The sequence below is a fragment of the Pelodiscus sinensis genome, chromosome 1, assembly GCF_049634645.1.
Source record: "Pelodiscus sinensis isolate JC-2024 chromosome 1, ASM4963464v1, whole genome shotgun sequence".
NCBI classification, from domain to species: domain Eukaryota; kingdom Metazoa; phylum Chordata; order Testudines; family Trionychidae; genus Pelodiscus; species Pelodiscus sinensis.
The window spans coordinates 216,706,166-216,731,952 of NC_134711.1; the positions used below are offsets into that span (position 1 = coordinate 216,706,166).

At 38.8% G+C, this 25,787-nt stretch overlaps 1 protein-coding gene and 1 long non-coding RNA gene across 4 annotated transcripts in view; one reads left to right on the top strand and one right to left on the bottom strand.

The window, feature by feature from the left end:
- The window catches only part of TBL1X (transducin beta like 1 X-linked), a 290,873-nt gene that overhangs the window by 264,126 nt on the left and 960 nt on the right, over positions 1-25,787 (bottom strand). For 2 of the 3 annotated variants that reach the window (XM_075915224.1, XM_075915214.1), the window contains exon 2: positions 25,118-25,182. The gene's annotated coding sequence lies outside the window, so the exon portion shown is untranslated. Of the gene's footprint in view, positions 1-25,117; positions 25,477-25,787 lie in introns of those variants that run through there. The other variant, XM_075915234.1, reaches the window with a different exon arrangement.
- Positions 1-25,787, top strand: part of LOC142823808 (uncharacterized) — a 188,377-nt gene that overhangs the window by 91,307 nt on the left and 71,283 nt on the right. The window lies entirely within an intron of this gene.

The window sequence follows — 25,787 nt, forward strand, 5'->3', positions numbered from 1 at the left end:
TGAGTATGAGGGTTGGGCTAAATACTGGTGAGAGTGTAGGAAGAGAGTGAAATAATCTTTGGGCTTGTCTACACTTAAAAGGCTGCAGCAGTAGCACTTCAGTGAAGAAACTTCCTACGTCAATGGGAGGAGTTCTCCTCTCAGACTGGTATTCCACCTCCCCAATAGGCAGCTGTGAGCATATCAACATAGCTCTGTCTATACCAGGAATTATGTTGGTTTAACTGCATCATTCAGGGGGGAGAATTTTTCACACCCCCGATTGACATACTTATACAGACTTAATTTACTAGTGTAGGCCAGAGGAGTATCTGTGTCCCTCCCTCAGTGAAGCAAACCCAGCCAATTGTACTGAACATTCATACAATATTCTTTTGGCCCCTCCTCATTCTATTCTTTTTTAGAGGTAGGACATGGAAAACAGATGGGGAAAAATATCACAGCTTGATGTGACTGTAACCATTATTTTCCCTTCCCAGGTCACATCTGTTAACGACAGTCAATGTTATTTCTTTAAAACAATTTGATTTTTTAATTCTTTGCTGGTTTTATTTCTACTCCAATACGTCAGTGGCATGCCACACATATGTCCTCAGCACCTGTTAGTAATTCTTCAGGGAAAGTGGAGAGAAGAAGAAGAGGAGAAGCAGGTAAAAGGAAGCTTGTGAATTTTAATAATTTAATCTGTGGATATGGATGATGTTCTTTCTGAACCTATGTACAGGGTGATCAGTGGAGAACATGTGCTTTTTGTACAAGGCGGGAAAGAGCAAAGTACCTGCATTGGGCATATACCTGGGAAAGAGAGCCTAAAGGAACTGCTTTTCCAATTAAGGAAGCTGCATTTCCAGACATAGAAGATTGAATCTGAGAGTAGAGTGCAGAGATATACATGAAGTGAGTACCTGTCACACTCTGGGTGTGAGTTTGAAGGAAGAACACCAGAGAGACCAATTTTAACCCCCCCCCCCCAAAATCCATTTGTGTGCTGTGTGTGTCATTTTCTGTATTCACTTCCAATTTTTGCCACTTGCTATAAAACCAGGAAAAAATCATTTAACTACTCTATTTCAAAGGGTTAAAAAATATCAATGATTTAAGACTAAAAAATTTAAAAGTCAGATATTTAAAATTAAATTTGAAGTTGATAATGTTAAGACCTAATCTTATAATCTATTAAAATCATTTTACTTACATATAAAAATAATAGTAAGCAGTATGGCTACGTCTAGACTGGCCCCTAATTCCGGAAGAGGCAGGTAAGTCAGAATAGGGAAATCCGCGGGGGATTTAAATAAACATGTCCGCTGCTTTTTTTCCTGCTTGGGGAAAAGCCGGAAAAAAGCGTCTAGACTGGCATGATCTTCTGGAATAAAGCCCTTTTCCGGAGGATCTCTTTTTCCTACCTGAAAGTAGGATCTCTTATTCCTACCTGAAAGTAGGAATAAGAGATCCTCCGGAAAAGGGCTTTATTCCGGAGGATCGTGCCAGTCTAGACACTTTTTTCCGGCTTTTCCCCAAGCCGGAAAAAAAGCAGCGGACATGTTTATTTATATCCCGCAGGGGATATTTAAATCCCCCGCGGATTTCCCTATTCTGACTTACCTGCTTTGCGTGCCTCTTCCGGAATTAGGGGCCAGTCTAGACGTAGCCTCTATGTTTCCTGCTGAAGATTTAAACTAAGCCAAACCACTAAAGAGGCAGAAATGACCAGAGAATCTGTAACAGAGTTTGCTGAAGTGCTAAACTAGTTTGACAGCAGTTGTTCAAGTAGAGAGACTATTTTCTTCATTTCAGTTTATTTAGCTAATTCAATTCAATGGCTATTTCATTCAAAAAGTCAAGGAACCAATTAGAATTTCAAAAAGTCAAAAAACTTTTTTTCTTCTTTCTGTCTATAAACTGAGATATGAAGATGAGATCTATTAGTTCTAAAATCTTGAAGGACCTGGTGAACAGAAACAATCAGTTCAATTCAACTATAGATAACAATTTTGTTAACATGTTATTTTTAAATGAAAAAAACCCCTACACATTTTGATGAACGTGATAAACTTGATTTCCTTATGTATATAGGACATTTAAGATAATTTTATTTAAATAAAATTATACAAGCTTTGTGTATTTTAATTGAATTTCTATATAAATAGAGCTTGACACAAATCATATGTAAAAATTAGATACCTAAAATACCCCATTCACCGTTTTTCACAATAAAGTAAAAATTAAGAATACGAATAAATGCAGGTTAAGATTTATAATTGCTTAAATAAATGTTGACATCATTTATATTCCTGGTTAGCAAAAACAAGCACACCAACTGTAGTGTAAAGACTATAACTCGTTGCCAATCAACGTGTTTTAAAAGCATTATCAATCGGGACGAATCAACCACTCTTAGGAAAATAACTAAAAGTACAAATAGATAATGTTAAAACTGATTATTTAAGTCTGCTTCCTGATTTAAATCATGATTAAAATCAGCTGTTTAAAAACATTATGTTTCTTGTACTTCAAATGGAAAGGAAAGAGCTGTTCCACATTAGTTGCTAAATTGAGACCTGTATCCCTGCCCTCCAAACCTTTTCCCCTGGTCTTGGTATTGTTTTCTTCCCATATCAATAAAAAAAGATATAATCACTGCTTATAAAAGACTCCAATTTACTGGAAAAGATTTACAGTAAGAATGTAATTCTAGTTAAATCACTTCATGCTGTCTGACTCACAGTCAATAGTACAGTAAATAGCAAAAGGCAACTGAGTGAAAAAAACCAGCACCCACTGCTGACCATTAGTAAGGTTAAGTGATAACACTAGGATGAAGTGTGCGCTGTTCCAAATGGGTCATCACGGAACTGTTCTTTACAATAGTAGTGCTATCACTAAAATAGTAGCAATTGTCATGATGTACAAGGCTTTTTGTGCCTGTAAAAAAATTGAATTTACTGCCGAGAGGAGAAATTGGAAAGTGCCTGTATTGTTGCATCACAATGCTAAAAGCAGCAGACATAGGTGAACAGAATTTCCAATCCAAAAGGAACTCTTGTTTTCTTAATTCCAGAAAACAATTACATGGCAATAGGTATACTTTCTGTGAGACACTAAACAGTCCAACCTGCACAAAATATTAATAGGAGTTTTTCAGCTAAAGACTCATATTATATGAGAAACCTAATTAGCATTTGGAAAAGTTGCACGCACGCGTGCGCACACACACACACACACGGCTCATAATGAGATACAGACATTTTGCTTGTACTGTACAGTCTGGACCTCACTGGTCTGGAACCCTCGGGACCTGATTTGTCCTGAATGAGGGAATTTGCTGGACCAGGAAAGGTCCCTCCTCTCCTGACCCAGGCTGCCACCGGATTAGGGAGCCAGCCTGCCCCTGCTGCTGCCCCAGCCCTCCAGAGGTCTCTAGATGCTGCTGGCCCTGCTGCTACTGAGGCTGGAGCTCTGGGGTCCCAGGGCAAGAGCTCCACGGCCGCTGCTCTGGGGTCAGAGCATGGCTGCTGCTCCTGGGCCAGGGCCAGAACTCACTCACTCTCTCACTCTCTCTCTCACTCTCTCTCACACACACACACACTTTTCGGGCTGAGTCGCCATTGCCCATTACAGAGCTCCTGCCCCACCGCCAGACCTCCCTTTTCCTGGGCTCTGTGGTCCAGGAACCTCTGGGGTCAGTGCCAGAGCACGGATATTGCTGGACCAGGGAGTCCCAGTTAAGGGAGGTACAATCTGTATAAATGTATTTTTTAATGCTTCTAAGGCCATATAAACAGAACATGCAAAATCAAAGAATACAACAGCAGCCTGTATTTTCATCATGAGACAATGAACTAAGAAAATCCTTCAGTGGTTTGTGTAGATCACCAACATCTCAATATGAAAGGATGGTTTTCTACATAGAATATAGGAGAAATTCCTAATATAAGTTTTGCATAAAGTAAATTAAGTAAAACATGCTAATGATTGATAGTGCTAATTTTTCTACCAATCTTGAAACAGCAAATAAATGTAACTGGGAAGACATTTCATTTTCACAAGTAATGGATTATTTTTAAAACATTTGGAATTGTAGACTTTTCTGTAATGATATACTATTCCAAGTACACTATATCATTAGCTTTCAAAACATCACATTGTAAACATAGGGTTTTTTAAAGCTTGCAACTTAAAGCTGTTGCATACCCACATGCATTATATAAGCTAATTAACATCCTCATCTATTATATAAGCTAATTCTCATGTATCTAAAAATACTTTCATGCATCTAAAATGAGAGCGACAGTTGTTGAAGTGCTGTTAATCTCATCTTTAAAAAAAATATTTAAAAGCTTGCTTGTTTGTTTGTTTTTTACATTTCTGAAAAAAAAACCAAGCAGTTTGGCCTGAATTCCCTAAAAAAGACTTTTTTTAAAATATGGGTTATTCCTTTCAAATTGTTTTCTTAAATTAAAAAAAAAAAATATAAAACATGTTTCATTTATATTAACAGACACTACATTCTAGCCACCAAAAAAGTGTAAGTAAATTGCATTTGCTATGTGCATGCTGGGGCTGCTGCTTAGTGGATTTCTCTTTCCAACTTTTGATAAAAGCAGTAACATGTTCTGTGAAAACCAGTTCCAAATCACAGGCCATAACTATTCTGCGGGTTTTTAAAATGGAATGCACTATTCTTTTGAACAGAATTCCACTTCAAAATCCATGGCACATCAGAGTTTATGAACAGATGATAATCCAATTACAATAATCTGGTGGAGGGGGAGGGGAAGGGAGACCGGCTCAATAGACAGTCAGTTTTCAGACTGTGCTGTGTTACTTTCTCCAGCATATATGTCTATTTCACAACAAGCATCTTTACTGTGGCACTGTTTGGGCCATTAAAGAGGGGCGCATATAAAGTGCAAGAGGTGTGGGGGTGCAAGCGTCAGGGTTGGGAAATGAGGAGGGACTCAAGACACGGGGGTTGAAAGGAGTGTGAGGACTCAGGGCTGAGGGTGCAGGAGGTTAGCCAGGTGCCTGGGGCTGGCTGGGGCAAGGAGGTGGGGGAAGGCATGCTGCCCAGCCAACAGCTCACCAGCATGAGACTCTTACTTGGGTACAGTGGAGGGCAATATCTAGAGTCCTGCCCCCAGCCAGCCACTCTCTTTCTTGTGTGACTGCCCTCTTGGGGTCATTCTGTGGTATACCTATACCTGCTATCAGCCCCCTCCCTTTGCATTTTATGAGAAACAATCAATTCCAAGCAAATCCCATTGCCCTGCCACAACCAAACCCTTACCTTGCTTTAAAGTTATGATACAGGAAAGCTGCATACCAAATTTGGTACTCTTAGCTCTTACTATTTTTAGGAGTTCTTGAATAGACTCACAGACAGACAGACACAAACTCTTTCAAATATATAGTAGATTAGTTTTTAAGCATATTGTGAAGGAAATCAACTCATCTTCCTTCTCTATCTAGCCAGATACACTTAAGTTAGCAAGTCAAGTCTCTACCAAACTACAGTCCACACAGAAAACTCCAAAACAATGAAAAAAAGTGCTTAAATGCCAACTCCCGCACAACATAAACATTGACTGGTATCTTTGTCCTAGGGAAGTTTCTGGACTGACCTACCATTAGCTGTCACCCTAGAAACCATGGCTTCTACTGGTGACGTTCTCTATCCCATGTATCCCATGCATGTCCGGTGCACACAGAGAAAACTTCAATTTCTATTTCCTCTCATCCTTTTAATCATTTAAAAGTACAAACAGCCAAATGTAAGGTCTAATCAATAAAAAAGACCACACTGGAACCTTTTGTCATCTGACCTGTCACATGCATACATAGGCACTTCAGGGTTCCATTTCTGTAATAACTGGGGACATTTCACACCAGAAACAATACAGTGTTTTATATCCAATTCCTCACTGAAAGGTGAAGTATTTGACTCTCAAGAATACATCTTTGGCTATTTTCTAGTTCCTTCAGCCAGTTAACTATTTATAGGTTATGTAAAATGACTAGGTGCTACTCAAATGAACAGGAACTGACAAGCTGTAGAGAAAATACTTGCTGGCAATGTATCGTTCAATCCTATTTATGACCTTTGGTTCACATTTTAAAGCATGCTTACAATAAAAATGAGCTCATGCTTTTATAAGTTCAACACAATTCCAATCAGCTATTTAAACTGGAAGCAATATTTTTCTCCCTCATCTGCAAGAGTTTTCTCTCAAAGTATGGACATATTAGCTGTTGCAGCAGCCAAAAGCCTGACCACTGATGAGTTTTATAACTGAGTAGGATGACTTGAAGGACAGAAGACCATCCATAGCACAGTGAATGCATAGGGAGAGGGATCCCATCCTGTGACAGATTACAGGAAATAATGTCCAGAAACCATTGGCCTGTATCAGGAGATGGCTTTAAGTCCCTTCTTGTTTGCAATTGTCAGGCATATGACAAGTGAGAACATGCAAAGGGAGCCATCATGGAACACGATGTTTGCTAATGACTTTATGATATGTGCAAAGATTGTGAGACCCAGCAAGCCAGCTCCGAACACTGGCAACATAGTTGTAAGCAAGCTAGACTTGGACTGAATGTTGGGAAGACTAAGACTATGATAACTGAGGGAGGAAGACTCACAATTAAGGATACCACAGAAGGAGAGGTTAATAGAGTGAAAGCATTTAAATACCTATGATCAATGGCTGCCGCTGGAGCCCTTTATTGATAGGATGGCTCTGGCAATAACTGTAGATGGAAAATGACCATAGAGGAGACCAAAGACTTCATGTATAGACCAGATATCAGTGGACCTCAAAGAGATCAGTCTGTGTGACAGCCTGGTATATGATCACAAGTTTTGAAACAAGGCCCCAAATAGACCGTAATAAGAAAAATGACAATGCAGTACCAGAGCACAAAACAATTAAATGCTTACTTCTGATAGTCTTTCATTTCTGCCATTATCATAATCAAAACAATAAAGTACATTCTATTGCACATTAACCATTCAGCTGCAACAATTTTCCCCCTCACCATTTAAAAATGACACTGTCATATGCAAATACAATGTTACCTGACTGCCTAGCCCCAACCCAGCCCCTTGCTCCCTAGTGCCTAACACCCTTTGACCCCCACGGCCCATGCCCTTTGACCTTTTAACCTCTGACTCCTGTAGCCCATGTCAACACCCTCTTGCTCCATGATCCCATCATGCCCTCACCCAACACCCCTTCCTCCCCGACTCCAACACTCCCCAGAACGAGGTTGCCCACCACGGGAGAGTGGCTGTTACTGCTGCATGGAAAGGGTCTCATACTCCCTCCGCCTACACGTTGCTTCCCTCCCAAGTGTGTCTTGCGCCCCTGTGGGTAGAGGATGGGGAGCATGAAACCCCAGCCACGTTGTTTCTTGAGGGGGTCGGAGCATGGGAGGTGCCTTCTGCTCCGCCTCCTCCTGCCGTGCCTCAGCCACCATGACTGCCGAAGCTGAGCTGCCATGAACAGCTGGCTTGAACTTTGGCAGCCACAGTGGCCCGGCAACCAGCAGGTCGTGGCCCCGCAGCAATCCGCGGCCCGGTAGTTGAGAACTGCTGCGTTATATGACTATTCACACTATCTAACATCCCTAGACTCCACCATTCAGTAAGTGTTGAAATCACTTAGGAAGTATAATAGCTCAACAATTCCTCGTCTTTTCTTTCCCTTCCCCCAAATACACACACACACCTTGGTTCTTGACTCAATGAAAGGAAGCAACCTGACAATATTTTGACAACTGCGTGTTGGTGTAGCCAAAGTCTGCCCTCGATGCCTAATACTGTTGCTATTAACCTTTTCACTAGGTTCCCAAAACATCCCCAGACAGACTGATTTGGCCACAGTAAACACATTCACAAAAGCTTCTCCTCCAGACTTCACACACAAACAAAGACACAGCTACCTAAAATATGTTTGTTCTCTATTACAGAAGATTTGCATGGACACACATCTCTTTTTAAAGGCAGGGCAGAGTAGCATGAAGTCCCCATCAATACTTCAAAATGTGCTATGTATCAGAACCGATGTTTTGTGGTTGTTTTTAAACCAGTTCAGTTAAAACAGTTTTGCCACACATGTTCACGGCATAATTCTGTTCAAAGATTCTAGAGATCATTTCAAGACTAGCTAGATCTGTCTTGAGAACAATTTTCAAAAAATCATCATATTCCAACCGTGTGTGGCAAAGGAGCTGAACCATTTGAAGAATAACTTAGTAATAGTGTATTTTGTAGTGTAGATGGAGTCTAAAAATGAAAGCGAGCTAACCTATTTGAAGATTCATTTGAGTTATGTTATTTGTATTACTATCTTTTTCATAAGCCCTATGCATAGGCCCAGACAGAGTCTCCCCAATATCAGTCCTTAAAGATATCAATGTTTTGCTTCCACTCTGAAGAATCATCTGAGGACACATAAATGTTACCTTGACTGTAACGTTTGCAATGCCTGGTTCCTGCTATCAGCTGTGGGATGAATGTTAGTGGAATTTGAAACTCAAGAAGAGAGGGAGCGACAGGGATGAAATGATGAATAATTTCATACTGGTCTTTCCTGCGCACAACAGACAAAGCTACATACTTTTCCCTTGTAATATTTCCATAGCGCATTTACACAAAAGGAGCACTCCTACCTCCACTCCTCCACACACAGACACGGCAAACTACTGCCAAATGTATCTTTCACACAAGCTTCATTTCTAGAAACTTTAAGATCTGTATGTCATGATAAAAAACACAATTTATTCCAGACTTGAGTCAATGGTACTGAAGGGCCAGCAGCAATTTTCCCCATCTCCATTTAAAGCTTTTAATAACTGATTTTTCTTATTTAAAATATCAGAGAGACAGGGTTATGTTAACATTATTACAAAACTATCTATAACCAGGCCCCAGCCACTAAACTGTAAAAGACTGCAGCTAGCAATTAAGGTCCAAATCATGAAAACACATTTAACTTTGCATTCCTGAGTTACATTATTGAATTCCACTACATTTGTACATACAGGTAAGCTGCCGTAAAGTTTATGGTGTAATCCTATAATATGATGCATCTCTAGAATAATCTAAAACACATATAGTATAGCAAATATATACTTTTTTTCACAACAGAAGTTTAGTCAAATTTTCTAATATTTAACTCAAATTCATTCACCAATATACAAACACTCAACTGTTTTAATAGTTAAAAGCATAGGAGGATATGTACAATGAAGACATAGTGGTTTTGTTTTTTGTTTGAGTTTTTGGTGGTTGGTTTGGGTTTTGTTTTTTGTTAGTACCTATAAGGGGAGAGGAACCAGCCCCATTTTAAAATGGTGAAGATAAATGTGTTCATCTTTTGAGCTAAACACAGCCTTTCTCCATAGCACGTTCTATTTATCTTCTTTCAGATACAGCAACAACTGGATCAGAGCAACTGTCAATAGCAAGTGTTTGCAGCCTCATTAATAGCTACATTTTCCATGCTGAGTTCACTTTGTACATCAAGTTGACAATTTATGATCAATTCTAAATGCAGGTACTTATTCCCGAGATCACCTTCAGGCAACAATAACGAATCTGTCATCTGTTTAATTTTAGTAAAAGAGCAGAATTTTGTTTTGAAGATACCTCTCTCCACAAAATTATTTGTAGCTGTTAAGTAACATTTATAATACCAATTTCCTCTTTAAAAAAAATCACATAGCAATTAAATCCTTAAAATGGTTACTCCAGTATGTGACCACAGTAAGAAAGGTTACAGGCCCTTAACATGCTATTTTGGTACAAAACTATCAATAGCAGAATTAATGCTCTGAGAAGAATTAACATACCAAAAGCTGGTATATATGCCTTCATTTCCTACAAAACACTGCATCATCATCATCATCATTCGCTGCTCTGAAGGTATATTACCATAAAATAGTACAAGTTCTTCAGTATCAGAAACCTTTGCAAATTAGTTCATACCAGCCTAATGTGGCAAATGTTAACATCGCACTAACCAGTGCTCTTCACAGGAATCACACTGGATCAGAATAAAGCTTGACATTGCCATATGCTCAGGTTAAAGAGTGCTATGAAATCCTTCAGGAGCAAAACCCCTGTCTTAAGCAACACCGCAAACAACTGACAAAAAAGGGGAAACAGAACTCTCTCCTCTCTTATAAAGGGGAAACAGAACTGTATTCATTTTATTGGGGGTTACTTTGAGGTGGAAAGATCTTGTAAAATAGGAGTTTGCCTAATAACGGGTGTGACAATTTGTACAGGATTTGCTGTGTGTAACTGTGAAACTATCTGCTCTTGTTGGTCTGGGTGTGTTGGGGCAGAGGTTGTTCGCAGATGGAGGTTGTTCTCGAGTGTTGGAGGGGAGAGAGAACGGCATGAGAAACATGGGACTGAAAAGTGTATAGCTATACAAATGTTCATGTAAATGGTTTGGGGTAAAAAAATAATGTTAGGTGCTGAAATACCCTTTTTCACTGTAGATTGTAAGCTCATTAAACCAGACACCTTGCATATGAGAGTTTTGATCTATGGGTAAACCCAGTGTTCCCTGTAAGCTGAGCACTTGGGAGAGATTCAGATGCCTCTCGGCTGATAAGCAGAGTGCCCAGAGCCCACGCTGACCAGGGCGGGTTGGGGAAAACCTGAAGCCCAAAGGCTTCAGTCCCAGCTGGGGAACACGAAACCTGATTCATAACACGCAGGGCTGAATCACTCAGGCTTCAGCTTTGGGTGGTGGGATTTTGGCTTTGGCCCCCGGCATCAGGAAGTCTAAGCCTTCTCAACCCAGTCTGAGAACCATTGCTAGCTTGTATTTTAATTTGCTTGCTTTTAATTACAAGAAGGCTCCTAGGTACAACAAGAATACAAACCTAACAAATGCTGAACATTTCAAGAGCCTCCTAGAGGAAATCTTTGTAACAACTAGTAGGAAAGCCAAGTACCACCGCAACAGTAATGCACCTTACTGCAGCTTCAGCAAATGATATTAAACAAAATCAACACGGTCATCTAGCTTGTTTTCAGTAAAGGGCCTGATTGCTTCAAGCTGAGCCACTTGAGATCCTCTTCACCTACACATAATTGGACAGCATACGGAGAGCAGCTTGCATGGGTGGGAATACATTTTGCAACCACTATTATAATTTTTTAACCATACCTTTCCGAGATTTTCATGGGATGGTTTTGTTTAGTTTTTGTTTTCCCAGTTTGATTGTATGTAACTTTCCAAAGCAAAATGGAACTGATGTTAATCTGGCTTCAGTTTTCAAAATTTTTTGCCCAGTGTTAGGCTCCTAACAAAGAGTGATTTTGAAAGTGACTGAGCATCCCACAGTTCCTATTCATTTCAATTGGAATTGAGTGTGTTCAGCACTTCCCAAAAATAGCCAGTCAATTAAACACCTACATTTGAAAACTGTGGCCTTTAGGTTTCAAGCTTTCAGATCATGAGAAATACAGGTGGTAAGGATGCAAATTATTAGCAACATATCTCGTATGAAACACACCCACTGCACAGACTGTTCTATTTATCATAAACGTACAGAGGTAATGCAGTTAGCCTAAATGGAATTAGAGAATAAAGTTAAAGGGAAAGTCTGATCCTGTCTGACAGAAGCACAAAATAACCTTTGACTCCAATCCCAGTCTTTAGATTCAGGTCACTACACAACAAAGTAATACTCCATTCCTAGAGATGAAATTAAGACAAATTCCACCATGCGCTTATCCCAGTTGCTGGTGGGTCTGGCTCATACAACCACGTACATTTGAAAACTTGATCTAATGCCTCTGTTTGTTAAATGGAAGTCACAACAACATGATAAGTTCCAAATAATTAACTTCCTTTAGAGAAACTGTAAGACCTGAATTACATCTCCTATCACATGTAATAGAAGAAGTCTTAAGAATCTAAATCAGGGGTCTCAAACTCTCCGCCTGCTAAATCAATGGACTGAGCATTTTTGCAATCCAGCCCAGGAGTCCTGGTTTCTTTGCTTTGGAGGAGGAGGGTGGTTGTCCGATCCCATCCTCCAACTCCTCTCCTCTCACTCAGCCTCTCCCTCTCATTGCACCCCCTTCCCTTGAGCAATGCGGTCTTGGGGCTACTGGAGGGGCACACTGCTCTTGTGAGGCAGAAATATGTTGATGGCAGAAGTGCCAAGAAATGCGATTTACACTACCAAACATTTAGTGATATGGCCATGTCACTAAAAGCTGTGTAATGTAGACAAAGCCTTAGTGCTGCATGCAGAAAATTCCTCACAGTTTGCAGAATAAAATAAATAGACCACTAAAGCTTAACACAGACATATAGGACATATCAGAATTTTAAATGCCAAGTGCTTGAAAACATATTAAGCTGACGAAGAAACTGCATAATGGATTGAAACATCCCCAAAGCAAACCAGAAAGTACACATGTACACATATGTCACATGGGAATCAAGAACGATGTAGCATCAGTTATTTGAAACAACTGGTTATCATGATAAAAATAGAAAATCTAGTTAGCAACAATATTTTGACCACGTGGCTTTCTTTCAGAAATAATCTGTTATGAAAAAAAGAATCAAATGTGACTATCTCCTTTTATAGGCAACTCCTGAAGAAGGTATCATAGTTAGAGCATTGCTAATAGCTCTGTCCTATTCTATTTTCCATGTGAATTTAACCTTTTGTCATGTGTACAGGCTGAAAAAGATATGGTTTATTACATTTCAGTTTAAGCGATTAACAGATCATTTATTAGTACTGGAGTGGTGCCCAAATGCCCCAAATCTACAAGATTGATAGTCAAAAGGAAAATATTTGGGGCCTCAAAGAGATCAGGAGCATTGCTGACTGGAATGTGTAAACACCAGGAGCCTGTTTCTCACATACGTAGTACATGAACATATCCCTGGTGTACTCTCATGAACATTAAATAATGTAACTCTTATCATGCTGGGAGAGAACAGGAATTTCAGAAACTAAAACAAAAAAAATTAAAAATCCCCTAAACATTTCAAGATGCAGGCCTATAGGATTATTGAAATGAGATGAATATAGCATTGAATCATCAAAATATAGGATTGGAAGGGACATTGAAAGGTCATCTAGTCCAGTGTTTCTTAAACTTTTTGAGACCACAGAACACCAAACAATAATATTTTTTTATGCAGAACACTTATGAAAATGTTCTTTAAAAAGAAATTGTTGTCAGACAAAAAAAGACAAAAACAAAGAAGTAACAAAAACAAAGAAGAGGTCGCGGCACATCTGCGAGTTGTTCACGGAACACCAGTGTTCCGCGGAACATAGTTTAACACTGATCTAGTCCATCCTCTTCTCTCCCGCTTCTGTCCACCTTTACAGAGCTAGGACTAGAGTTGATTGTTCCTGACAGATGTCTAAAAATGCCCAATAACCACAGGTTTTATTGGTAACTTATTCCAATATGCAATTACCCTTGTAATTAGAAAGTTTGTTCGTAACATCTAACCTAAATCTCCCTTTCTGCAGATTCAACCAACTACTTCTAATGCTGCCTTCAGTGGGCATGGGGAACAGTTGATTACTGTCCTTGTTGTAACACCCTTTGGGAACGTCTAGATAGTGGAGCTATTTCGGGATACCTTTGGTATCCAAAATAGCTATTCCGTATCCTTTTACATGTGCCCATTATTTCAGAATAGATTCCGGCATCCCTGTAACAGTGTTCCACAAGGCATAAGGGATGTCTTGAAATAACGTGTTATTTTGAAATTGTGCACTGTGTAGACAACGCCAAAGTTCAAAATAAGCTATTTTGAAATACATTTGAAATAAGGGTGCTGTCTAGATGAACCCTTAGTGTACTTGAAGACTTATCAGGTCCCCCTTAGTTTTCTTTTCTCAAGACTCAACATGCCCAGTTTTTTAAAACTTTCCTCACAGATCAGGTTTTCTAAACCTTTGATCATGTTTTCTGCTGTCCTCTGGACTCTCTCCAATTTAGAAGATTTGAGCCTAAACTGATATTAGAGGTGGTATTGAGGCAAAAGAGGATCACTAGAGTAGGCTGATGAAGTGACAGTCCTCCTGATAAGCATAGGTGGAAAGATTCCAAATGATCATATCTACATTATTTTTTGTACATTTTGATAAAGATCAGTCAGAGGATTCTGTTACTAGGCTCTGCTTCAGCAGTGCAGACAGAGAACCATCCCATGAAAGAGAAAGGGTTTTTCTATGGAAATATAAAGAATGTAACAATACTCAAATCCTGTAAGTTTTGGTATAAACTGCAACATATAAAACCAGAGTTTATGACTTACACAGTGTCATGTATGTGCAGACACTGTCCTTGAGGAGCTTACAGGCAGATAATAGGCATTAACGTTACTGTTATTTACATTGGTCTGCAAATGTACAAAGCAAGGAAAACAACCAGTACTCCACAAAGGTGATATAAGAATAGAAAATGGCAATGAAACAGTACATGAATTGATTACAACTTTGTGATATTTAAAAATCCAAAAGAAAAAGCAGCAAAAGAATTTGGAGAACTTAAAAAAAAATACAACTGAACACAACTAAAAAACCCAGCTGACTTGAACATGTAAGTGGGAGGATTGTCATGTGATTTACAGACAGTAGCTCACAAGCTAAAGAAACAGATCTAATCAAAATAAAGTTTACTCTTCAAACAACCACTGTATTTTCACTTTGCTGACCTCATGAATGCAGTAGGTCAACACTCAAAAAGCATCCCCAGATCATTTCAGATTGAGTTCTGGTTTTAATGAGATATGGTTAAGTTTTTTCAGTGGAATGTTTCAAAAAAAACCTGAAAGTGTCAGTAACTTCAGCCTAATATGCAATATACATGTGAGCAGAAGTGAGAAGGATAACAGAAGCTGGCCATACAGAAGAGATGTTTTAGGTCATGGAGTGCATATTCTTACACAGTTCAATGTTAAACAGACTGGAAAAGATACCATTGACCTGGGATTCCAAAGTATAGAACAAGTAAGCAATTATAATTTTATATATATATATTTTCATGGACAAAAAGGTTCATTAAGGCAGTGGTAAGAATGTAAATAATTAAACATTAATTTTTGTACAATTATCAGAGGAATATTCAGATTACCAAAATAAATGTTCTGAAGTCAGAAAATGCATTGTTAAGATTAGACAAAAAAGTTTAACTCTCCCTTTGTACCATTGCACGCTGCCTACCAAATGGCAATACAGGTTGAATGACTTTTACAAATCACATTAGTGCATGATAGCCTTCATATGAATACTCCATATAGCCCATAGACATTCTGACCCTTCTCTGTCCTTCCTGGAATTAGTGAGATCTCAGTATTTATCACCAAGAAATACATCATCTATGGAAGAACAATTAGGAAAAAGCTAGATTCTGAAAAGAGCACTACAAAGTCAGACTTCTGGGTCCACATGGAGTTTCCCTGGTTTCTGTGGAGCTCCGCCCATGCTGAGTCAATTGCAGAATTTGGGCCATAGTTTGATATCAAAGGTGCCTTATGATGATTATACATTTTTATCCCCAAATGTTCTCAATTGACATTTATTGCAAAATATTAAGTCTGTACAAGATTAGTAATGGCAAACTTGCTGTTTGTATAAATTTAAATACAATGGGGTACAGCTCTTGTGTTGTCTACAGTATAAATCTCAAAGTACATTGCTGGCACTCAAATAAGAACAGCCTGCAAAACAGTTAATGGAGATTATATATGAACCTCATGCTCCCTTCATGAAAGGGAGTATAAGCAAGGGAGAGAAAAAAATACCTCCTCTGCTATAACCTGTAACTCAGAAGTTAATCAGACAAGCAGTTTTCTAACAGTCAAAATAAAAGTCTTCTCCAGCTCATGATAAAGGATGTAAATTTTCAGGATAAAAGGAGCTGTTTTTGTTAGGGGAGGAGGGGAAGAACAGACAGCAGGATTGGTACAGATACTTCTACTGTCTTAATTATAGTTACCATAGCTCAATAATACATAAAGGGTACATGTAAATATACCTGCAAGAGTAGCTATACAGGAAAAGAAAGGACAAATGTACAAAAGAGGAGACCAAGTTTAAATTCTAATTTTAGCTTTTCTTTTCATTTGCAAAGTGAGAAAGGAAAATCATTAAGAGGTATATATTATATAATCAGAAATTTCCAAACAGGGAGTCTCCCACCTGAGTCCAAAAGGGTTGTGATATATACATATCTGAAGGAGATAATGTTTCATTTCAATTTTTAGCTATTGCCTGAAAAACTTAAGAATAAAGGGTCTATAGAATTAAAGCAAGAATTCAGGAGTCTTTAGCTACTTAATTAAAAAAAATAGAAAAAAAAGTATTCACAGAACCAACCAAGAGCCTGTACCACAAACCCTTGCACGTGGGCCTTGAACCTGCAAAAATTTCTATGCATGAAGCCAATTCACATATACAGAATGAAAAAAACAACTGTTTGGAGGCCTGGGGCCATCACTACAATGGGATCACTTGGATATGTCAGGACTAGTTGGTCAAGTAAGAATCTGCAGGACTGGAACATAAATTCGCACTATGTATTGGGTTCTCCTTCACTTGATATCAGTCACATCTTGGGGGGAGGGGGGAGCCTAGAGCAGAGACAAAGCCTGCTAAACTGGACTGTCCCCTTTATGACTCCCTGAGGTCATGAAGGAATATCAATAGCCACTTAGCATCATCTCTAGTGTCTTTTAGCCAAGGAAAGAATTGAGATGCATCTTGATGGAGTTTAACAAAATAAAGCAACAGGAACTATTAAAAGCCTATAAAGGAGACAAAGTTTTATTTATTTTTGACATCTTTCTAAAATAGTTTACAACTTGGCAGGGGAGGATCTGGAGTGTGTTTTCATACAAATATCATGTTTTTAATAAACTGGCAGTAAAAATTAGCATTTTTTATTTACAATCTTTAAAATGCTTTACAAACATTAACTGATCCTAACACAGGAGTGCTGGAACCATTTTTACCGCGGGGGTGCTGAGTGCCACTGAAACAAACTGTAAATCCTGTATATGATGGAAACCACATCAAGTCGGGGGGAGGGGAGACTGTGCCCCACACTCTTAGTTCCAGCAACTAAGTCCTAACAATTCTGAGAGACAAAGTCAGTAAGGGTACGTCTACACAGCTATTTTCTGTTATCCCAAAATAGCGTTCTGTGCATCTTAATAGCAAGCCCATTATTTTGAAATACATTCAAAATAACAGGCTTGCTATTCAATGTCCTGTAACCTTGTTGCACACGGATTAAGGGACTCATTGGAATAGCACTCTATTTCAAAATTAGCACTGTGTGGCCAGTGCCAAATTTCGAAATAGGCTATCTCGAAATAAGCTATGCAACTGTTGTAGCTCAAATTGCATAGCTTATTTCGAGCTGTGCATTACTGTGTAGATGTACCCTTAATATCCACTATAAAATGTGAAAGTGTGTTCCCAACTAAGAGTCTTGTAAAGATGATCTGGAACACATTTTCCCTTAAAAGTGTTATTTTATTAGAAATTCAACACACACAAAATATCTATTATGTTGCCTGCTAAAGATTCATGAAAAACATAACATTTTTAAAAAACACCTAAAAATCTAAAAGAAAAAGTCAAAGACAAGCTGTTAGCTGAAAAATCTGGCACCATACAAAGTCAACCAGTTGTGAAAAATCACAAATAATTTGGTGTGATTGTTGAGGAAACTGCTAGACTCAAATAGGGCTTTCTGATTGGTCTATTTCATAAGTGCACAAAGGCAGGGCTAGAAAGGGTTACGTGATTTTTGTTAGTCAGAAGGTACCAGATAGACATGCATGGAAACTAATCTCTACAAAGCAGGTATAGAGTTGGCACCATCTGAGCTAGGCTTTTCCACCCTACCTTTGTCAGTGACCTCCATCCATGGTCATGAAGGAATACCAGGTAAATGGATAATTTAGCTTCTCTACCTATTCAGACCTTGCCTCTACTGAGGCTGCCAGCAAGAGTGTTAATCCTGGAGAGGTGGGGGTTGGGCATTTTCTGTCCACTAGAATTGGATTGAAACCAACTGGTGTATACCTGTAAGCCAATTTAGAACTGCTGAAATTTGTTTTTAATCAAACCCCTTAATTCATATGGGATACTGGCTTCCTATGAATGCATGTTTTTACTTAATGTTACAAAACAAACAACAACTTGTGTACATACATCTCACAGTACACTGGAAAGGCTAGTACCTTTGGCAGCCTTCTTGAATCATTCTGCTGTAGATCACTGGAATATGTTGAAATCACTATAACTCAGTGTACTTTTTCATGCATAAACTTTATGTAATAAAGACTACATATGTGCTGATCATGATACTATGATAGCGTCCTTTCATCAGTGCTATCATGCCTCTGGATTATTCATTTTTAAAATATTAAATTATAAATGGCTGGCTTTTACTACTAAACTACACAGATTACTCTCCACGGTGCCTCTTCTTCTGACCTAGGATTAATGAATAGCTGATAATGCTGAATTGCACAATACAGCAGAAACCAAAGTTAAGTGTCCAGTGTAATTTGCTGAGTTCCAAAATGGAGCATAAAAATTGTGTTATTCTGCAGAGTGACAAAGAGAATCTCTTCCTGTTTATTTTCTTAAAGAAAAATTTAAATGGTATTTTCTAAATGTCATTTAAATGCTTGAAATGACTTTGCAGCTTCATTGAATTAATAATGTATCTGCCAGTGTGGGAAGTTGTGCTTCACTAAAAAAAACAAAACTCAAAGTTCAATGTTACCGTATTTTCCCACCGGAGAGATTTCTGTGTGTAAAATTATATGTTCTGAAACATACTTGAAGCCTTGTATGATGTGAAGACAAGACACAAGGTATATTACAACCAAAACCAGGAGCCAAGAGAATGAAATATAGGTCAGATAATGAACTCTAGTTTAGAATAATACTACTCTAGTTATTAGTAAAAAATGCTGCTTAAAAAACAGACAGACAACAAACCCACATCAGTCTACCCTACAGTGGAAGAGAGAAAAGGTAAACCACACATTAGTACAGTACAACTGAAATTGATGAGGCTTAAGGATTTTGACAAGTGCACATCTAACTATTTGTACACTGTTAGAACAGCTGTATTTTCTAGTCTTACACAGGACATAGCTCTTACCAATTGACACATCTGGTGCACCTTGTACTTTTTGATAATAAAATTAGTTAACTTCAATACCTAAGTGAATATATATTTACTAGAAGATTTACCCTGCTTGCCTGGGTCGTTAACTCAAGTAATTTTTATTTTTCTTCATTTAAAGAACATTGCTTTGTGGTGGGACTAGGGATGAAGGGTTCAGTACGCAGGCTGCCCCGGGGAGAGAGGGCTACCCCAGGCTTCTCTCGCCACAGCAGCTTGGGGCCAGGTGAGAAGTACTCCTACAGCTTCTATGGGCACAGCTGGAGGAGAGAGTCCTGGGTCATCTGTCCCCTGCAGTACCAAGCCAGAGTGAGGAATATAGCAAATTGTGCACTTTCCCCTTGCTCCCTGATTAATGGGACTAGCCAGCAATGTCCCCATATGAATAGAAAGGGGGAGCTCCCACTCCCAGCCCTGTCCTCCCTAAAAGATGCCTGGTAGTGGGAGGACGCGGCTCCAGCCAGCCCCTTTCACCTGCCTGGTGATTCTGTCTCTTTTCTGTTTCGTTTATGCATCTCTGTATAAATTGGGGGGAGAAAAGGGGAAGAGCTTCAGCCCCTCGCCCATGCACAACCAAACCCTGACCTTGTTTTAAGTCAGAAAAACATAAGAGAAAACTGCATACTAAATTTGGTGGTCCTAGCTCTTACCATTTAGGAGGAGTTCTTGGACAGACAGACACACACGCTCACAGACAAACTCTCTCAAATATCTTGTAGAGGAAATGCATCTACATAAGGCATTCAAAGTAACTACCCCTCTTCCATTATAGATCCTTTACTAGATACACACCTTTTAGGTTATATGAATGCCATTCTTGGTTGAAGTAAGATTGCATTATATCCTAAACTGAACTCTACTTAGCCATTATTAATACATTTGAAATACTTATTACACCACAGTCTCAATTTAAATAGGACACACCAGACAAATATCGATTGTTTAATCACATTACTTGACCTCCTTAACTTGCAATACTGACATTCTGATGCTCCCTTCTGTTGAGACCTGTGCGAAGTCAACAGAAAATAATCCGAGTCTATCAGATACTCCTACATCCAAATCTCTTACCCAGCCTGTGTCATTTTGGCAACATAATTAATCGGAACAAGGCGACTGGGTTGGGTACCCACAGACTTATATTTCTCAGTCTTCAGCAAATGGAGGCATAGCCAAATACTGATGCAATGCAATATTTATTAAGGCTATGACATCACTGAAACCAAGGACAAAGCAGATACATGAGTGAAAAGTAATATGAGGGACAAAATGATCTTTGGCCTCTCTTACCTAAGTAGGCTTAGCATCGTTAGAATTTAGATGTATAGTTCTGTATATGGATCTATCAATTCTTGTTTTTAATTTTTAGATGTTTATCAATTTAAATTTCCACAGCTGTAATAAATCACAGAGGAGTCATACAATAATTATTTAATGACAGGCATTAAGATTAAAAAAGATGAGGTTTCGTAGCCATTAACACACAAACGGGCAACATTACACGTCAAAACAAACATGGTAAATATCCTTATATTAAACTCTAATAAGTTCTCAGGAAAAGTAAAAACACTTATTTGTAAATTTCTATCATTGTCCATTGAAATATTTTTGCATCTCAATGTGTACAGTGAAATCTACATTTACCAACAAAAACTGAATCCTTCCAAACCTACATGTAAGTTTAGACCTGAATCTGAAAGAGGTAAGACAAACAGCTTATAAAATCAGGTTTCATGCAGCTCTGTAACTACCATGTTTAGTAGGTACAACTTCAAATCTCTGTGAGGATATGTTCTGTTTGATATGAGAGAAAGTGATGGGCAATATTATCCTTTCCTTATAAAAATAGACATCCTTACTTCCACATAGGTACAGTACAAATGGGACATCTCATATTCTTAACACATTATATAAATCACATAAATCAATTTTAAATGAAATCCCACAATATTAACTTTCAGATGTGCACAAATACCCTATACAATGCTTAGTCATCTACTGAAGGGGAGAAGAATGACCCAAAGCCACATTTTCACCTTCAAATATTTCTCTCAGATTTACTCAAGTTAAAATTATGTATATTCAGAAAAGGTTGTTATTCCTAGGCAGGGCTGTAGTTTCAGTGTTTTTGTTTAATTTCAACAAACTTGTCCAAGTAGGCCATTAGATAGAAACCTATAAATGGTACCCAAGGGCTCTGTGTTCTTGCTGCAAAGAGGTCAACTATTTCTTCTAACTAAAAATAGTCTGAGGAGTGGGGGGAGGGAGAACTGAAGTTTAATTTAGCAACTGAAAAACAGTTTACAAAATAATTTTCATCACGAGGCAAGATGGAAGTAATGAAAAAAAAATAGCCCATGCCTGCTCATGAGAGTTAAAAATTATTTGTGATTTTATAAGGCTGGTTGGAGTATAACTAGCACATAATTTAAAATAGTACTACAAATTAAAATAATAAAAAATAATGAAACCTGAAGGCAGGCAAAATGCACAGCAGAGAATAGGCAAATCTACTCCTTCTCCAGAGTGAATGGACTTATTAACTGGGGCACTCTACGGCTGTTTTAATATCCTGCGAAAAGAAAAATAGAGACAATGGTTTCCAATGGACAGAACACAGTACTGGAGAATTAGTTCTGGCAGAGTTCTGTTCCAGCTCTGCCGCTGTCCTCTATAACCTCAAGCAAGTTACTTCACCTCTCTCTGACTGTGTCTAGACTGGCCAGTTTTTCCAGAAAATCAGCCACTTTTCCGGAAAAACTTGCCAGCTGTCTACACTGGCCACTTGAATTTCCACAAAAGCACTGACGATCTCATGTAAGATTGTCAGTGTTCTTGCGGAAATACTATGCTGCTCCCGTTCGGGCAAAAGTCCTTTTGCGCAAAAGGGCCAGTGTAGACAGCCCAGATTTGTTTTCCGCAAAAAAGCCCTGATCACGAAAATGGCGATCAGGGCTTTTTTGCGGAAAAGCGCATCTAGATTGGCATGGACGCTTTTCCACAAAAAGTGCTTTAGTGGAAAAGCGTCCGTGCCAATCTAGACGCTCTGTTCCGAAAATGATTTTAACGGAAAACTTTTCCGTTAAAAGCATTTCCGGAAAATCATGCCAGTCTAGACGTAGCCTCTGTGTATCTGTTTCCCCATTCATCCTTTGGCTTGTCTATAACTCTTCAAGGTGGAAACATTCTCCTAGCATGTGTTCAGTTGAGGGCCAAACAAACAAACTTACTTCAGAGCAAATCAGCTGGAGCGTAAATTCTATCACCCAATTTGAAAACAGTAGGAAATGACAGAAAGTATTAAAAGAGGGATGACCCAGGGACCAAGCACTACCATGCAAAATTTCAAGGTCAATTTTCCCAGCCTGGTGCCTCTCTCTTCAGACAGCTGGAGCTCAGAATACTGCTGAGTTTTCTAATATACCTCAACATTGTCCTGTCTAGACCACTAAGGAACAGTATTATTTCATACAAAATAATGCCTCATCCAGCATTTTTAAGATTCAGAGATGTGAACCTTTGAGAACTGCTGCAGTCTAACGATATACCGCTTTGAGGGACCAGTCCGGTTCTGACCCTGTAATCCCAGAGATGGGGGAAAAACTGATAAATAAGTGGGAGAATAGAAAACGGGAAAAATTGTCAGAGAGGACACCTTAGTGCTCTGAGAAAAGTTCTTCTCCACCATACTCAAAACTCAAGAGTATAAAAACCGAGCCTTATAAAAGGCTTCCAAGGGTTTTATGATCCATAGAATCAAATAGAAAGAAGGAGACATCCCAATATCATTATGATAAATGTAGGATATATAAGTAACCTACTCTGAGAGGAGTGGGGTTGGATACAGAAGACAACTTGTTTTCAAAGATTTCTTCTCCTAAGGGCAATTGGACTATTGTGCAGCTGCCAATGTTTATATGCATGTATAATTATTTACCCTCTTTAGTACCAACACAAACTTTTTAATCTTAAAAATGGTCTGGTTGTTCTTTAGCTTTTTGAAACACTTATTGTGAGATGCAGTAGCTCATTTCAGATCTCTGCCAGTTTTACTATTGCTGCATATAGCCCAAGAAAGGCTTAATATATTTTTAATATGTGAGAGAATGTCTATTTATTTGTCCACCCCCACTGCCATATCTTCAGGAGAAGGGTTCCCCATTTGAATATGACCGTATTTGTGATGTTGCAATTGTTAACTGTCGTTTAAGAAAAAAAAGAAAATGAAGAAATCTGAAATGCTGCCCTTGCGCCAATCCTGTTGGATATCACAGCAAAAAGGAATTATTTAATTTGAAAACTGTGAGGTATCTCCAAGTTTGGTAAACAGTTTGCCCAACTAAGAGGCCTAAATCCACCATGTGCTGTTATGTAGTAAGCAAGGTTTACTGCGTTTAATCTTGTGTATGCTGTGTGAGCAGTCTTAGCTAACAAATGGGTCAAGGAAGAAAGATGTGACATTAGGAGCCTTCTGGTATAATAATTCTTACACTTTTTTTTTCCATTTCATGTGGCCCTATGAAACTGATTGCTTTTTCCCTCTCCCTTCTGCTTTAAAACTGAATTGTATGTAATGGGGAGGGGGGAACATACCAATAATACAAAATCTTTGGCCACGAAGGTGAAATATCTTCTAAGACAACATACAGAGGCCTTATTCAGACTTTAAGAGAAAATAGTATTCACTCTAAGTCCAACTTTAGGGTGTGGTTTTGTGTGCAATATGCCTATTTGAGAACTGAACATGTAATTAAATAGGCCAAGGGTCATTAGCATGACATACTGCAATACTACTTGACCTCACACCCTTTTAAAACAAAATAAACCAAGTGCTGAGATCACAACAGCAACACAAAATAGGAAACAGAATCAATAAAAGGATTATAGTGGGGAGGAAGGTGCCCACTAGCCTCCTGTAGTGCTGAGTACCTATGCTAGGCACACTAACTTAGTGAAGTGTCTTTCTTGTCTGAATGTGTTGATGATACATGATCAAGCATGTATTATTTTTGCCTCAAAATACATGCAACAGGTCTGCAATTCTGTTTTCTTGCAAACCCTGCTGTATTCGGCTTGTAATAGAAGTCACACTGAATATTTCTCCCCTAATGCCAGCACTGGCCCATCACTATGTTAAAGGATTGTTTTTAAGTTAGATGACAGCATTGCATATAGAAATAAAAATTAGCGTAGTTACCTACTTGGAGCTAAACTTCGATTTACAGGAGTGATCAACTCCTGTGCTTGGTGATTCGAACACTAGATGAATGGGATTCCCCTCCCCCACCGTGGGTTGTGCAAACTCCACACACTACAGTAGGCATACATTTTATTTTGTTAGTGAAATACTAAGGGAAATTTGTGTGTGTTAAGGCTAAGTTATCATTTCAAAAACTCTCCTCCAAACTCACTAAGCCTTCCCCTGCACAAATCACATATAACCAAAAAACAAATACACCTACAACACAAAAACAACCAAGTCTTCTTTCCCACATTCAGAGGAACATTTCTAAAGCCACATTTTGTTACTACTCCCTGTATTAATCAGGGTTTAGAAACTCCAGCAGAATTAACATTCATAATAAACCTTTCAACAATGCAAGACTTTCTAGCCTGTTCCAATGATTTTAGGGTAAAACATACACACACAAATTCAAGGCACACTTGAAAGAAACACACACAGAAAATGTGGGAAATCCTAAAAGAAACACACTCATAAATCTCATAGACTCAGATACAAAAGAAACAAATAATAAGAAGAAGGAAACACGAGGAAATTGATTGCATACGCTGAAATATATGGCAAAGGCAAGCCGTTTTAATCACTAAATTGCATGTCAGAGACGCACACAAAAAGGTCCAAATGATGAATAATCAGTCCTCCAAACTCACCTCACTCAACGTGTATTAAAGGCACAGCTTTCACTTCTGGAAACAGCAGAGAAAAACCTCAACTTCTGCAAGAAACACACACAGGGAGACTTTTTCACTTGCAGTACATGGTGTAACTCTTCTTTTCCTAGGTCCCAGCAAGCGTTAAAGGAGACTGTAAATCCCACCACACACACACACACACTCCTCCTCCTCCTCCACCCAGCAAAATCAAAAGGAAGTCCCAGAGAGTGGGAAGAGGAAAATGGAAAGTTTTTGGTGCGGAATGGCGGTCAGGAGGTGCTGCTGCTGCTCACTACTTCATTAGCAGAGTTAATGTGTTTGGTGTGAGTGTGTGTCAGGCTTCCAGGGACAAGCAGCAGCAGGACTGAAAGAAAGACACACAGAGATAGTCAGTGACCTGGGGGGGAGGGAACCAGCCACATTGACCTGAACTAGGGAAGATAGAAAAAATCCCCTTTCAATACCTCTCCCTTCTTCCAAAATCAGTTTCTACTCTTCACCCCAAAAAACTTCAAACAACAAAAATACTCCCACCCAAAAATGCTTTGTTTTTTCTTCTAAGTACCTAAGGTAATTTGTTTGTCACTTAAAGCTTATTTTCGTCATTAATTTGAAACCCAGGGTTGTTGGTTTTTTTAAATAAACCCTCCCCCATCTAGTAGAAAAA